At 42.2% G+C, this 15,813-nt stretch overlaps 1 protein-coding gene across 3 annotated transcripts in view; it reads right to left on the bottom strand.

Annotated features, from left to right (window-relative positions):
* Synpo2 (synaptopodin 2) overlaps nt 1-15,813 on the bottom strand; it is a 139,509-nt gene that overhangs the window by 1,390 nt on the left and 122,306 nt on the right. The window lies entirely within an intron of this gene.

A 15,813-nucleotide genomic window follows, 5' to 3' on the forward strand; every position in this document is an offset into this window, starting at 1 on the left:
TGGCAAAAAAGAAGCAAGGATATACTTAGGGAAAAGTCATCTTTGAAAGTATGAAAAGATCCCTTTTCTTGACCAAAAAGCCATACGTGTATGATGGTGGGATTTCAACCTAGAGCCTTGTGCTTGTTAGGCAAATGCTCTACCATTAAGTCTATATTTTAATCTGGAATCTTGAGTCAATGCGTAGTAACGACATTATTAATAGTAACAATGGTACAGTAGTGTGTCACTACAAAGGTCTCTCGCTTTCTTTTTAAAAAGAAAATAGTGGCTAAACACAGAATCAAATTTTGTTTCTACAAATTACTTCTGAGAGCCTTGACTTTTGTGGCTTTACCACAGTAGCCCTGGTAACATAATCATTTACTGTTCTGACACAGCCATTTTCACTTAGATCCACTCTGAACACCTTCTCCATTCCTCATAGAAGTAACATCTGTGGTGTTCATTCCTTCAGGTTTTCTTCTTCCTCGAGTCTGAGAAGCCAGACACGCGTAGGCTCCGTATTTTGGTTGTGTTGAGTACATCAACATGAACACCACGGACTGAGGAAAACCATCACTCAAGCTGACCACAGGGCTGTGTCACCTGCCACCTGGTACAGTTCACATCCAGTCTGCATAGTCAGAGATCAGTGTTCTCAATGAATGTTCTCAAGGGGTTCAACCCACGAGCATGCACATCCCCTTTAGCTAGATCCATCTGCCTACAGCGAAGACCAAAAGACTTCCACTGAACTCAGGAGTCTTCTGGTGTTAAATATCCCCACAAAAGGGGCTGAACTCCAAGGAGACATGATCCTACCCTTTGCCTTTAATTATAGTCAACATGAATTGATTGCGCTTTGTGTACCAGGCAATGGGTGTTAACAGGTTTACATGGAATTATTTCATAAAATCTTCACAGCTCCCTGAAGCAGATGCTCTATTATTATCTCTGTTTTCTTGATGATAATAAAATCTGCTGGGAATTTGGCTTAATGGCAGAGTGCTTGCCTAACATGCATGAAGCCCTGGGTTCGATTCCTCAGAACCACATAAATGGAAAAAGCCAGAAGTGGCACTGTGGCTCAAGTGGTAGAGTGCTAGCCTTGAGCTGAACTGCTCAGGGACAGTGCCCAGGCCCTGAGGTCAAGCCCCAGGACTGGCAAAAAAAAAAATCTGCCACCTGGCTGCAACACTAATTCAGTTTGGTGTGGGGAGTTAAGCAGAAACGGTTTCCTGTCACTGAGGTTCTTAGGAGGTACTTTCACTAAAAAGCACCATATCCTTCCTTTGGCCACCAAGGTGACTAAAAGCAGAATAAATTGAGGCATTCCTCCCTCCATTTTATGATTACCATGGAAGCTAAGACAGACATGGCTGACAGCTGATGCGTAACTACCTTGTGTCCTAAGTTGAAGCCACCGCATCCCTCGGAAAAGAAGCATCAGGCTTGCAGACAAACCACCCCCAAGTGAGGACAGGTACCTGTGGCCACAAGGCCGCAGCTGAAGCAGGAGAAAGCATCTCATGGAGACCAGATCGCTCCCCTCCACTGATGCCGGCCATAACCCCTCTTCCCAGCCCACCCCTTAGCAGAACCAGATCTGAGCTCAGGAGCAACGCACCCTCAGGTTACCCACTTCCCTCCCCAGCCCTAACTTCCTCTGTTGAAATCTGAACGTATGTCTGTACCCCAAAGATGGGCTGAAATGCTTGCTTCTTTTCCTTTTCCTGTGCAACAAATCTCCTTTCTCTGCCCTTCACCATACACATCTCTACTTAGTGTGTTAGGGTGAGTGGCTAGACTCGGCATAGGGAAATCCTGGAGTTGAGCCCCTGGCCTAAAGCTTCCAGTTACAATCTTGGGCTATGCTTTCAATGAAATATGAAATTACTTTGAAATATATATATATATATATATATATATACATATATATGGTGTGTGTGTGTTTGTGTGTGTGCAAGTTCTAGGGCTTGGACTTAATGCCTGCATGCTATCCTTTAGCTTTTTTTCCTTTAGCTTTTTATGTTCAAGGTTGGTGCTTTACTACTTGGATCACAGCTCCACTTACGATTTTTTGGTGGTTAATATGGTCAGTCTCATCTGAGAAATTAGAAATTGGAAAGAATCATCTAAATTTCAACTACATTTAGGTTAAGAGCAACATTGTATCATATGCCGTTCGCCACAAGGTCAGGCAAGTGACCGGCACACAGGGAAATTGATGCACTGCCTGGCGAGGTTCACCTGCTGCACAAAGGGGAAAGATGAGCCAGCTCTGAATTCAAGAGAAGCAGCTTCATACAAGCCATCTTTTCATGTTAATTGTCTTATGTATAAAGCAACTTAGTTAATTTCCTTGTCAAACTGTCTGAGAACCACCCATCAGGAAACATGAAATGAGTAAATAGTAGTAGTAGTAGTAGTAATGTCAGTCTGGCATGGTGCTGTATACCTATAATCTCAACACTGAAGAGACTGGAGCAGGAGGATTTAGAGTTCTAGGACAGACTAAGACACATAGAAATACCTTGCTAATCCCCCCACACACAAAAAAAAAAAAAAAAAGAAAAGGGAAAAAGAAAAGAAGGAAATGTTGTATGACTTTCACATAGGAACAAGTAGTGAATTCTAAAGCAACGTAAACAGTCCTAGAAGCCAAAGTTGAATATAGATTTCACCGTTCTCAATATTTTCTTTTATAAATCTTGAAATCTGAAAAAAAAATTCTTTGGACTGAAATACTGCTTACACCCACACAATAGAGAAGGTCTCCTGCTGATTAGTATTATTTCACTTCCTTTGGTTCCTTTCTCTCTTAAACACATAATCAGAAAACACTTAATAAAAATATACACTCTATCATGAGTAGATTCCAGGAGGTCTAGGACAAGCAAACAGTACAGGCTTTTTCCTCTGCCATTAAAAAAAAATCAAATCAGAAGCCAGTGCCTGTAATCCTAGCTACTCAAGAGGCTGAGATCTCAGGTTCAAGGTTCTAAGCCAGCCAAGGCAGGAAAGGCCATGATACCCTTATCTCCAATTCACTACCAGAACACAAGAAGTGGCGCTGTGGCTCAGGGGATAGAGCACTAGCCTTGAGCATATGAAAGCTCAGGGGCAGCGCCCAAGCCCTGAGTTCAAGCCCCATGACTGACAAAACAAAAACAACAAATAAAAATCACTGGAATTTCTGAAAATCAGATGTTCTAGAGGAAGTATACAAAAAAAAAAAAAAAAGGAGAAAGCTTGTGAGAGGCATGGGCTGCCTCTGTTTGTCCATTTGCTGAGGTGAACATCTCTGCAGTGAGTTCTGAGTGTATTCCAGCTCACATCTGCATCACAACTGTCAGCAGGCTCTGCCTCACCAATTTCGCATCCAGTGTCCGTCCTGTTCTCACCTTGTCTACCGCCACCCCCGAGATCTGGATCACTGCCACTGTCTTCAAATGGCATTCTCTAGTTCCACCCTTTGCTTCCTTTAGTATTTCTCAGTGTGCCAGCCACAGTGAAAGCCTAAGTCAGATCACGTCTCTCAGTTCTTAAATTAAAACATGCTTACCATTTCTCATTTCAAAAACAGAAAAAGAAAAGAAAGATCCAAATCAATCAATCAACCTATAGGAGACACCACACAATCAGCCAGAGCCCCTTGTATTTCTGATTCCATCAGATCTGTCATGCTCTCTGCATCCCTTTTCAGAGACCCTGAATACACCAGGCCCTCTGCTGCCTCGGGACTTTCGGACTTGCTGGCCGTCTGTTTGGAACAAGACCCCAGATACCAATATGGCTTCTACTTCATTTCCTACAGCCTTTCTCACATACCCTAGTCACTCTGCTTACCCCACTCAGTGTCAAAATGTCAATCTCTAAGCTTGCCTGCCTGCCTGCCTTCCTTCCTTCCTTCCTTCCTTTGTGGCTGATGGCTCATGTCTGTGATCCTAGCTACTCAGGAGGTTGAGATCTGAGAACTGCGGTTCAAAGCCACCCTGGGCAAGAAAGTCTGTGAGACTCTTATCTCCAATTAACCACCAAAAAGCTGGAAGCAGTACTGTGGCTCAAGTGGTAGAGTGCTAGCTTTGAGCCCCAAATTTTAAGGATAGTGCCTAGGCTCTGAGTTCAAGCCCAGGACTGGCAAATAAAAGAAGCAAGGAAGGAAGGAAGGAAGGAAGGAAGGAAGGAAGGAAGGAAGGAAGGAAGGAAGGAAGGCAGGCAGGCAGGCAGGCAGGCTCATTGTATACAAAACAGGAGGACTGGAAGTGGCGCTGTGGCTCCAGTGATAGAGCACTAGCCTTGAGCTGAGGAGTTGAGGGACAATGCCCAGAGTTCAAGCCCCACGACTGACAAAGAAAAAAGCAAAAACAAAAACAGAACAAAGGAGGAGGCAACAATGCTTGATAAGAAATGTACTCATTACCTTGCCCATGTAATTGTAACCCCTCTGTACGATATTTTCACAATAAAAATTAAAAAACAAAACAAAAGCAAAAACAGGAGGAGTCCATTTTCCTAAACCAGTGGGAGATTTCAATATGCAAATTAATGATTTGCATTCAGGTCAGTGGACATTGGAGAATTCCAAATGACTTGGATTCTACAAATTGAGTGCAAGGTAAGCCCGAAGTACATTTGCAAGATTCATCAAATAAAACCTGAGAAGGAAAAGGTAATGGAAGTTGGCTTTCATCATTGTTGGAAGAGAACACTAACGGTCTTGAGGTTTCAAGTGTTTTCTAGCATAAACCTTGTACTGGCAAGCGGTCACTCTCAGTTTTAATTACAATATTCTTGACAATGCAGGTAGTTGGATTTCAACATAAAGATGTGGAATTGATTGATCTAGAGGCCTGCAAATACAAGGCAAAGGTTCTCTTGTAGTGATCTAGATAAAATCAGTGGCCAAAGAAGACATTTAAGGTGCTTTTTTTTCTAATGTCCTTGTTGTTGGTGGTGGTAGTGGTCGTGGGGCCTGGACTCTGGGCCTGGGCGCTGTCCCTCAGCTCTTCAGCTCAAGGCTAGCGCTCTACCACTTGAGCCACAGCGCCACTTCCGGCTTTTTCTGCTTATGTGGTGCTGAGGAATTGAACCCAGGGCCTCATATATACAAGGCAAGTGCTCTACCACTGAGCCACCTTCCCAGCCCTGTTTATAATGTCTTAATATAACACTTTTGCCCATACATTGTGAGACTTGCCTTCATTGTGTGTGTATATGTTGGGTGTGTATATGTTGTGTGTGTATGGGTGTGCACACACACATGCTAGTACGTGGGCTTGAACTCAGGGCACCAGGCTCTCACTTGCCTTTGTGTGTGTGTGTTTGTTCTTGTTGTTCAAGGCAAGTGGCCCACTATTTGAGTCACAGCCCTGCTTCTAACTTTATGGCAGAAGAGATGAAACTCATGGACTTTCCTGTCCAGACTGGCTTTGAACCACAATCCTCAGATCTCAGTGTCTTGAGTGGCTAGGATGACAGGCGTGAGCCACCGCTACCAGGCAAGATTTACCATCATACAATGGACTTAGTGTGTTCTTTCAGCAAACGGAGGTTTTGGAATTTCCCCAAGCTTCCTTTTATCTACAAGGTGGAAGAGAGGACCTATTTCTTTAGACAAAGGTTTGCCCTGTTCTTCTACTTGTGAAGAATAGGGCAGAAATCAGAACTAATAAGCTCTATTTTTTTAACCAAAAGTTAGTCAAGTAACTGCACATTTAAAAATAGTTCTATGATCTCCCTCCTCTCCTATCCACCCAACGGTGCATGCTTGTAATCCCAGCTACTCAGGATGTGAAGATTGCAAGGATCATAGGCTAGCCCAGGTAAAAATTATAACAAGTCCCATCTCAATCAGTAGACTATACCTATAGTGGTGCCAGAATGTGGAAAACGTAGGTTGCAGTTCAAGGCCAGCCATAAAAAGAAACACAAGGCTCAACCTCCCCCCAAATAACTAAAAATGGGAAGGATTGGGAGCATGGTTCAAGTGGTAGAGCACCTGTTGATTAAGCATGAAGGTGCTGAGTTCAATCCCAGTACCATCAAAAATAAACAATAATAAAAAAACAAAAATACAAAAACAAACAATAAATAACAGATACAATGGCCATTATTCTCATGTGAAAATAAGACACAAGTTCTTGTTTCATCACAGTTTGGCTCTGTCCCTAACTTCTGTCCTGTTGAGAGCACTTAAGCTTGGAGATCACACAAACCAGGCCATGACCCTCCACCTCTTATTCTTCCAGGAGACTCAACTTCTCCTGGACTGACTTGCCTTAACTGCAAAGTGGGAAATCACACTGGCTTACTATGTCAAGATTGTGGGAGTGCTCTTGGCTCACACCTGTAATACGAGCTACCCAGGAGGCTGAGATCTGCAGATTGTGGTTCAAAGCCAGCCCAGGCAGGAAAACCACTCTGAGACTCTTATTTCCAGTTAACCAGCCAAAAGCTAGAAATAGAGCTGTGGCTTAAGTGGTAGAGCATTAGCCTTGAGCAAAAAATCTCAGGGACAGTGCCTAGAGCCTGAGTTCAAGCGCGCGCGCACGCACATGCACACACACACACACACACACACACACACACACACACACACACACACAATTATCGGGAAGGAGAGAGAGTTTATAAATTGAGTTGAGTGCCACAACAAATAGCAATATGTATATGGTGTGTGTGTGTGTGTGTGAGGTGACTTTATGTGGCCTTAAAGGTGGCAGAAAACTGGCAGAACGTTTTGTTCAAGAGGCAACTCCATGGGCAGATTGCCCACCCAGGGTAAAAATAGGAGCTAGCCTTGCCTTTGAAGTGGCATTAGAGGTGCACGCCCTGGACACAGGTCCTCATGCCCGGCCAGGCCAAGGCCTCCGGCCTGCCTGGCAGCCATCAGAATGTGGACAGCTGGCTGGCCACAAGCAGCTACCCAGCCTCAGTCCCCCTAAGAGGCCGAGGGAGTGAGCCAAAACACAAGCACTCTTGCTAACCTGACCAAGATAACTTCCCAAGATAACTTCGCTCTATTTGATGTCACCAAGATCTACTACATTCAGGAGGAATCTGGGCAGATCCTCTTACAGACTCTGCTTTCAGAAGCAATGGTAATAATAAAAATATGTAGAGTTTTACTGGGTGCTAATTGGCTCTAAGCAATTGTGTCTGTTACACAAGATCTTAAATCCTTTCAAATAAGGAAAGTGAGGTATGGAAATGAGGTCATTCGTTCTGGGTCTTCTTAGTTCTGTTTGTATAGGGCAAAGGAAGAATTTAAGACACAGATAACAAAATTTAGTTTGAGTACTATCATTTAAGTCATAAAATTTGCTCATGAAAAGAACTGTAGCAATAATTTTTTTACTTTATTCTTAAAAAGAGAACTATACCATTCTATAAAGTATGGCTTACTAAATATTTCTGGGAATATAAACTATGTTCTCTTTAAAGAGTTAGAATTGTTATTTTTAGTTTGTATAATTTGGGAGGAAAAGCTGTACATAAGTGTATTTTGTTTTGTTTTTGTTTGGTTTGGTGCTGGTCTTGGGGCTTGAACTCAGGGTATAGGCACTATCTCTGAGCTTTTGTGCTCAAGGCTGGTGCTTGACCTTGTGAGCCACAGCTCCACTTCTGGCTTTTTTGGTGGGTAACTGGAGATAAGAGTCTCATGAACTTTCCTATCCTGGCTGGCTTCAAATGGTGATCCTCAGATCTCAGCCTCCTTAGTAGCTGGGGTGTGAGCCTTAAATATATATTTTTAAGTCTAATTAGTTTGAACATAAAAAAATAAATCTTTTAAGCACCTTTCATTGTTTTCTGAGAAGTTTTCCTCCTCAAAAGATTTAATGGGGTTTCAACTCAGGGCCTCACACTTACCAGGCAGGCAGATAGGCTAGCACATGACCACATTCCTGACCTTCTTTGCTTTAGAATCTCATGCTTTTACTTCCCTTATAGCTGGGATTAAAGATTTGTGCTCCCATGCCCACCTGAGACAGAGCTCCACAACTTTTTGTCCAGATGGGCCTCAAACCTCCATCCTCCTGATCTCTACTTCCAGAGTAGCTAGGATTATAGGTGTGTACCACAATGTCTCGCCTTCTTCAAGACTAGTTAAATAGTAAATTTACTCATACTGTAGAAAAATGAGTAATACATAACACAAACTGAGCTCTTCATTTGTTTCCAGATTGAAAAAAAATTAACTTTCAGAAGAAACAAAGGATGTTGAGCTTGTATGAAGTAGATGGACTTTTGATATTGTGAGAGTCCAGGGAAAGAAAAGTCCAGGGCCTGGGACATAGCAAGCACTCAATAAAGACAGTCATCATTGCTATAGAAATGAACATGCTATGTTTCTTATTATAACAAATTATAATATCCATTTAAAATGTGCTTGGGTGAAAGTAGCTTTAGATATCTGTAAAAATCTTAAGATACTCTTTTCTAAAACTAACCTAGGCAATTGTCTCTCTCCGCCCCACCCCCGGCCCCCGCCCCATTTTTTTTAGGTCTGAAACCTGGATTTGAACTTGGTCCCTGATACTTTCACTCATTGGTTAATCCTTTACCATCTGAGCTACGCCTCCAACCCCTGCAAGTATCTTCTCCTCAATTCCCAGAAAGCAAAGGTGCTGTAACTGTGCTGCAGAGCCTGGAGGGCTAGGCAGTTTCCAGGGAGGGTGTTTATAGATGCGTGCTTGCTGCTTGCGGGACAGTTAATGTTTCACAACCAAACTCCTTATACAAGTATAATGACTTTTTGCTTTCTCAAAGGAAAACCTTACCAGTTAAAAGTTTAAGAAAGAAACAAGTATTCTTAAGAAATGTAGATTAACCCTCCAATAACCTCCATCAGAATGTTCTCATACTTTCTGCTGGTGTGTTTTCCAGTCATCTTTCTGCCACATTAAAATTCCCTGACAGAACTATGCAGAGTAGCATGCCTGAAATCCCAGTTTTATTGGAGGCTGAGATAGGAGGATCTTGAGTTCAAGGTCACTCAAAGCTGCCTAGCAAGACTGTGTAGTTTTTTGTTTGTTTAAGAAAGGCTGGACATGGTGACTCATGCCTGCAATGCCAGCAACTCTGGAGACAGAGGTAGAGAGGACTGATGTTTGAAGGCAGTCTGGGTAAAAAGTTAACAAGGACCCCATCTTAATTATTAAAAGGTGGACATGGTGGCACATACCTATTCAACCAGGTCCATGGAAAACGTAACTAGAAGTATCATCACCTAGCCTGGAAAAGGCATAAATGGAAGACCCTATTCAAAAAATAACAAAGCAAAGAAGGCTGTTGTTGTGGTTCAAGAGGTGAAGTACCTGGCTCACAAGCACAAGGCCCTGAATTCAAATTCTGATGCTGCCAATAAGAGCATAGTAATAGCAAAGCTGCAGGCCCACCAACCACACAGTATTTAACATTATTTCACACAATTCCAGGGAATATATTATGAGGAAAGAGACATCGTTTCTGCCATTATTTTTCTGCTCATTGCATTCCTATACTTATTAAATGCTTTCTTCAGTTCATATCATGGGCCCCGGGGAATCACTTAACTTGGTGCTCTTTGAAAAATTCAAGATCTACTGCCAAATCATGAGTATGTCTCCTTAATCAAAACCATGGCCCCCAAATGATATTTCAAATTAGGAATAATAAATTTAACTCAGCACCAAGGAAGGACTTAATAAGTGGTTTTCTGAAAACCTGGAGTAGAAAATAATCCTGCTTAATTCACTCACCACATCTCTTGGTCTAAATGGAAGGGTTGGTTGCAGCATCTTTCTTGTTTGAAGGGATCTGCATAATGACTTGGTGGATATTATTTTTCTTTATATATTTAAGAGTGACATAATGTAAGGGGTAGATTTTCTAAGATTTCTAGGTGGGGAAGGGGGAATTGATTAAAGCAGAATATATGGTATCAGTCCTGACTTTATGCTTTTCAAATGCAAGTGGAGAATTTGTAAACAGCATTTGTGTGTGTGTGTGTGTGTGTGTGTGTGTGTGTGTGTGTGTGTGTGCGCGCGCGCGTGCGCGCGCGCATGCATGTCCTGGGGCTTGAACTCAGGGTCTGGGCACTATTCCTGAGATTTTTTGCTCCATACAAGCTCTCTACCACTGAAACAGCTCCACTTCTGACTTTTTGGTGGTTCATTGGAGATAAGAGTCTCATTGGAGGTTCCTGCCCCGGCTGGCTTTGAACCTCGATCCTCAGATCTTAGCCTCCTGAGTGGCTGGGATTCCAGGCTTGAGCCACCAGTGCCCAGCTTGTAAATACCTTTTCTCAGAAGTGTTCCAGGAATATTTCTTCGCCTGAAAACACAAATCCCAGATTTGTTTGTAAATGGCCATTGATGATTCAAAAAGATGCACGATATTAGAATGCTTATCTACTTATCTATCTTTGAAAATTAGAGAATAAATATTTAATTTTGCCCTGGGCACTAGCTGTCATTACAGCTGTTGTCTATGGCTCTAGCTTTCTGAATGAAGTCATGCAAACAGAATGTATAATTACTTAGATATAAAATTGCCTGTCGATACCATAGCCATTCTTTCTACGTCAGGCTCACACTTATTAAATCAGGATCACTCTTTACTATCCTGACTTCTCTCAAGCTGTAAATGTACCGTGTTTGAGTATGATATTAGATACTTATTGACTCTTCCAGAAGATAAACAATTGTTTTAATTTGATTTTGTATATGCACTGATGAATTTATATTTTTTAAGCCCTTGGGAATTAACTACAAACACTAGATTAACATGCATCATGTGGCTGAGTAGTTTAAGCCTAAGATAAAAGAACTTCTGGCCAGAGTCAGTGGCTCACACCAGTAATCCTAGCTAGTCAGGAGGCTGAGATCTGAGGACCGAGGTTCAAAACCAGCCTGGACAGGAAAGTCTGTGAGACTCTTTTTCATTTTTTAGTTCATTTTGATAAATATTTTATAGGATCAGATGCACATAGGCATTGTGCCTTTGTGTGCCTCTCCTCTGTGGGACTCAAAAAACCAGAAATGGTGCTGTGGCTCCAAGTGCTAGAGCACTAGCTTTGAGCACAAAAGCTCAGGGACAGCTGAGTTCAATCCCCAGGACCAGCACAACAACAACAAAAACAAACAAACAAACAAAAAAAGCACCTTCTGAAGGTAGCAAAGTGTCTAGATTCTCATAAATACACACATAGGAGTGAAGGAAGAAAACAGACCTTATAGTAATGTGCTTATCGGAAATTCTTATCCATCTGGCTATTAAAATGGCTGGGGGAAGGAACTTATCTCTTTATGAAAGAATGTGAACTGATACCAATCAAAATGTTCCTCTTGTAAGGGAAGGGATGGGAAGGGGAAACAACGAGGAGGCTACAATGCTTGATAAGAAATGTACTCGTTATCTTGCCCATGTAATTGTAACTCCTCTGTACAGTATTCTCACAATAAAAATAAATAAATAAAGGTTCCTCTTATATCTAATTTGAGTTAAGTACTAGGAATCATTGGAGCAGGAGAAGAAAGAAATACGGTGTGTGTATATATGGAAATATCACCGGGAACTCCCTTCCTAAAGTTAAAATAGACTCACAAAATTAGTTGGGAAAAGAAAAATCTAGGTAAAAACTAAAAAGAAAAAAGGAAGAGAGGAAGGAAGAATGGAAAGGAGACGAGAAAAGGAAGAATGGAAGAAAGAAAGGAAAGGAAAGGGAGGAAGGAAGGAAGGGCAAGTAGACTAAGAAAAATGAGGTACAGTAGCCAGCTAACAGCCAATGCAGGAGATATTCCTTCGTGTACTTCCTTTAAGATTAAGGGAACAAAGTCATTTAGGGGAAAATGAAGCAGGATAACTCAAGGAAATTGAGGCCTGGTGAAGGCAACTCAGAAATATGGTATTTAGAACCTTAGAAATGCTATCTTTGCTTCAAAGCTGAATGCATTCTTTCCTGAGAGATGCATTTCTCACCCAAAGATTCACAACTGCCTGACAGGATGCCCCAAAATGCAGTTGTGTCTAGTCTCCTTGTTTCAAGGATAAGAATCTGTTTTATGGCAGGATGCATTCTTACCTGGAAACTCAGAGAATTGAACAGCAGGTGTAGTTAAAGCAAAGACAAAGCACCTAGGTTTACATAACTTAAAGCCAGACCAGCTGCCTATAACCCAAGGCCCAAGGAGCTGTATGTCTCTCTGGGTGTCTCCATGTGTATCTGTCTCTCTGTCTGTCTGTGTGCACGTGTGTGTGTGTGTGTGTGTGTGTGTGTGTGTGTGTCTGTCTGTCTGTCTATATGAGAATACCCCTACTCTGCTAGAACATGCCCCTGCCCTTCTGTTTGTCTGCTTTATTGTCTGTTTCCTTGCTTGTATACTTACTCAATAAAGCTCTGCCAAGTTTTCTTGCCATTGTGAATGATCCAGAAATTCTTATTCTGTGATCAAAGTCAAGGACCTAAGTGAAGAGTTCCTATATTTAAAGGGAAGCTTCGCTAAACCTCACCTCTGAAAGGAAGGAAGGAAGGGAGGGAGGGAAGAAGGGAGGGAGGAAGGAAGGAAGGAAGGAAGGAAGGAAGGAAGGAAGGAAGGAAGGAAGGAAGGAAGGAAGGAAGGGAGGGAGGGAGGGAGGGAGGGAGGGAGGGAGGGAGGGAGGGGAGGGAGGGAGGGAGGGAGGGAAGGAAGGAAGGACAAGAGGGAGGGAGGGAGGAAGGAAGGAAGGGAGGGAGGGAAGGTGGAAGGGAGGGAAGGAGAAAAGAAGGGAGGGAGGGAGGGAAGGGAGGTATTCTTAGAGAATGTCACTCGTTCCTTAGTTAATGGTAGTTTTCTCAGTTTCCTTAGTATTTTTCTTTAAGGTACCAGGGTTTGAACTCTGGGCTTTGCACTTGTTGGCATGCTTGCTCACTTGGCACTGTCCCAGACTTTTGCTTTGGGTTGCCTTTGAACTGTGATTCTTTGGATCTCAGCCTCCTAAGTAGCTGGAATTACAGGCACTTCCAATTTCTTACATGCCTGAGGCATGGAAATATTCAAGTCTTCATTGTTATTCTTGTCTATTTCAGTATTGCTCAATCTCATGCAGCGATGTTGCCTCACAATAAAAATACAGTTTGTAGGTTAGTGATTCCTTAACTATACCTGTGCAGCAACCTGAGTTACGACTGCTCTTTCTCACCAAGCACCAGTATCTGCTTTCCTGTGGATTTTTCTCCTCCTGTTGGAAAAGGGGCAAATTTCCAGACATACCATCATCATTTTTTTGGCTGGAGAGATAAACTTCAATGTATCAAAGGTTTGCAAACATCATTGGTTGGGATCAAAGCTGCTCATATATGACCAGTCTGTTTCTTTGTTCTGTGAGCTCATTTTTTTCCCTTTAAGTGGCCTCTCCGGGATATGGTATTTTGTTGATCCCTTACATGACTGCTCAAACAAATAAACAGAAAAGAAGCATTAACTTCGCTTTACATGTGAATACTTAACAGTCCTATTTGTTTTCATTTGAAAAAAAAAAAGCTACTAATCATTCACAGTGCTTCAAAATTCTCCTTCAGCCTAGATCCCAAGATAAGAATGCTTCCTGCGAGGAAGACTTAAGTTAGCTGTTAGTAAGAACATTGTTGATTGGATACCAGGTTCTAAGTCCCCACAGCCACAGTAAGTCATGCAATCTCTTTTTCCAGAGATGAGAAAGAAAAATCAAGAAACATAGGACAATTCTTTGTGGAAACGATAACAATTTGTATCATTCTGTTTCTAGAAATATTTATACTTGTTCTTAATTACAAGCAAGAGGTCGGAGAAAATTAAATCTCGGGGTCATTCTATTTAAAGAAAAGAAAAGAAAAGAAAAGCTTTCTAAGGCCCTCTGAGGAGGGAAGAGAGTTTGCTGCCATCTCCTGGACATTCAGTGCCAGTGCACGTTGGCTGCCAAGAGCTGGTGCCCTTTACAAGTCTGGCGGGCCCTGATGGATGAACAGGAAAGCTATTTATGGATTTTAAAGAATAAAGTTGACAAGTGTTTTGAGTGCTGGCTGGGGATCTTCAAAGTATGCTCTTTAAAGGCTTAGAAACAACTGGGGTCTCTTATACAACGAATTCTTGGCCCCTACTCAGGCTGGATAAATCAGTCTCTAAGGTGCCAGGAAACTCTTACTAGCACCTGGGAATAAAAGTTGGAAAATTGTTAAAACACTATTAAGGCAATAGCTTTCTCGACAAATGTGTTAGATATAAAGAAAATCCTGTTCGTTGATGAATTAAGGTGTGAAATTCAAATTAAATATATTCTCTTTTTTTTTATTCCAGTTCTGGGGCTTGGACTCAGGGCCTGGGCACTGTCCCCAAGTTTCTTTTTGTTCAAGGCTAACACTCTACCACTCTGAGCCATAGCACCACTTCCGGCTTTTTCTGTTTATGAGGTATTGTGGAATCAAACCCAGGGCTTCACACATGCTAGGCAAGCACTCTACCACTAAGCCACCTTCCCAGCCCCAAAATTAAATAAATTATAAGTGATCAATTTTGTTTTAGTTTTTATTCTGATAATACCACCCACAATGAGTTATTATTTGCAGTGACTGTTTTTCTTCTTTCTTTTTCCTTCCTTCCTTTTTTCTTTCCTTCTCTCTTTCCTTCTTTTTCTTTCCCTTCATTTCCTAATTTCTTCCTTTCTTTTCCTTCTTTGTTTCTGTTTCTCTGTCTCTCTCTCTCTTGCTGCCACCGGAGTTTGAACTCAGCAGCTCTACCACTTGAGCCAGGAGTCAGGCCTTAAATCTCAATCCTCAGCCTCCTATGTAGCTAGGTTTACAAAGGTGAATCATTGCTACCTGGTTCAGAATGTGTTTCTTAATGAAGAGTTCTACTGAGCTCGTATGAAGGTTATGAGAAGAATCATAGTCAGTAAACACTAACAAACAGTATCAGCAGGCAGACCACTCTCAACAGTTCTAAGTATCATTTTCTTAAAAACTCAGGGGCTGGAGACATAGCTTAGCTGGTAGAGGGCTAGCCAAGGGGTGAAAGCATCAGATACTGAGTTTGAGTGCTGATCTCAGACCTAAAAAAAAACAAATTCCAAAACCTATTTGTGGCAGGACTGGTACCACACCTTTATATCAACCAACACTGTATATGAACCAATTTATTCCTTATCAATTCTTAGCAGTAAAGGTTCATTTTTAGGACATTTCTTTCTAAGCCTGAAATACCCTGGGAGAAAAACAAAAGCAAATCTACACTAAAGAGTAGCCAATGCAAGAAAAAGAGCTAGTTTTATTTTGTGTTAAGATATAATTAGAACTGGGCGCCGGTGGCTCACACCTATCATCCCAGCTACTCAGGAGACAGAGCTGAGGACTGCAATTTGAAGCCAGCCCAGACAGAGAAGTCCCCAGGAGACTCTTATCTCCAAGTAACCACTCAAAAGCCAGAAGTGGAACTGCAGTTCGAAGTGGTAGAGTGCTAGCCTTGAGCAAAATTGCTCAGGGACAGCACCCAGGCCCTGAGTTCAAGACCTAAAACTGACCCCCCAAAAATCAAAATCTCAACTTGTTTTGATGTTTTATTTTTCCCCCTTGTCAAGGCCAGTCCTAATGCCGTCTGCTCCTGACTCAGAAAGACTGTACAAGGACCAGAAAATGCACAGCAATTCCTTGGGCTGGAATGTGAAGCCCATCTGGGTATCACTTGGTCAGCTTCTGGGAACTGTGTTGGGAGAGGGGACTCGCTGTGTTCAAGGCCGAGGTCTCATGCCTTCTGCTTTTGGAAAGTGGCCCTGCTTCTCAGGCAGGGGATCAGTTACTCTAAACAGGCCAGGTTGCCCACCCTTTGTCCTAGATCA

This window comes from Dipodomys spectabilis, unplaced genomic scaffold (assembly GCF_019054845.1).
Source record: "Dipodomys spectabilis isolate Male_0828 unplaced genomic scaffold, ASM1905484v1 ptg000225l, whole genome shotgun sequence".
In the NCBI taxonomy this organism is placed as follows: Eukaryota; Metazoa; Chordata; class Mammalia; order Rodentia; family Heteromyidae; genus Dipodomys; species Dipodomys spectabilis.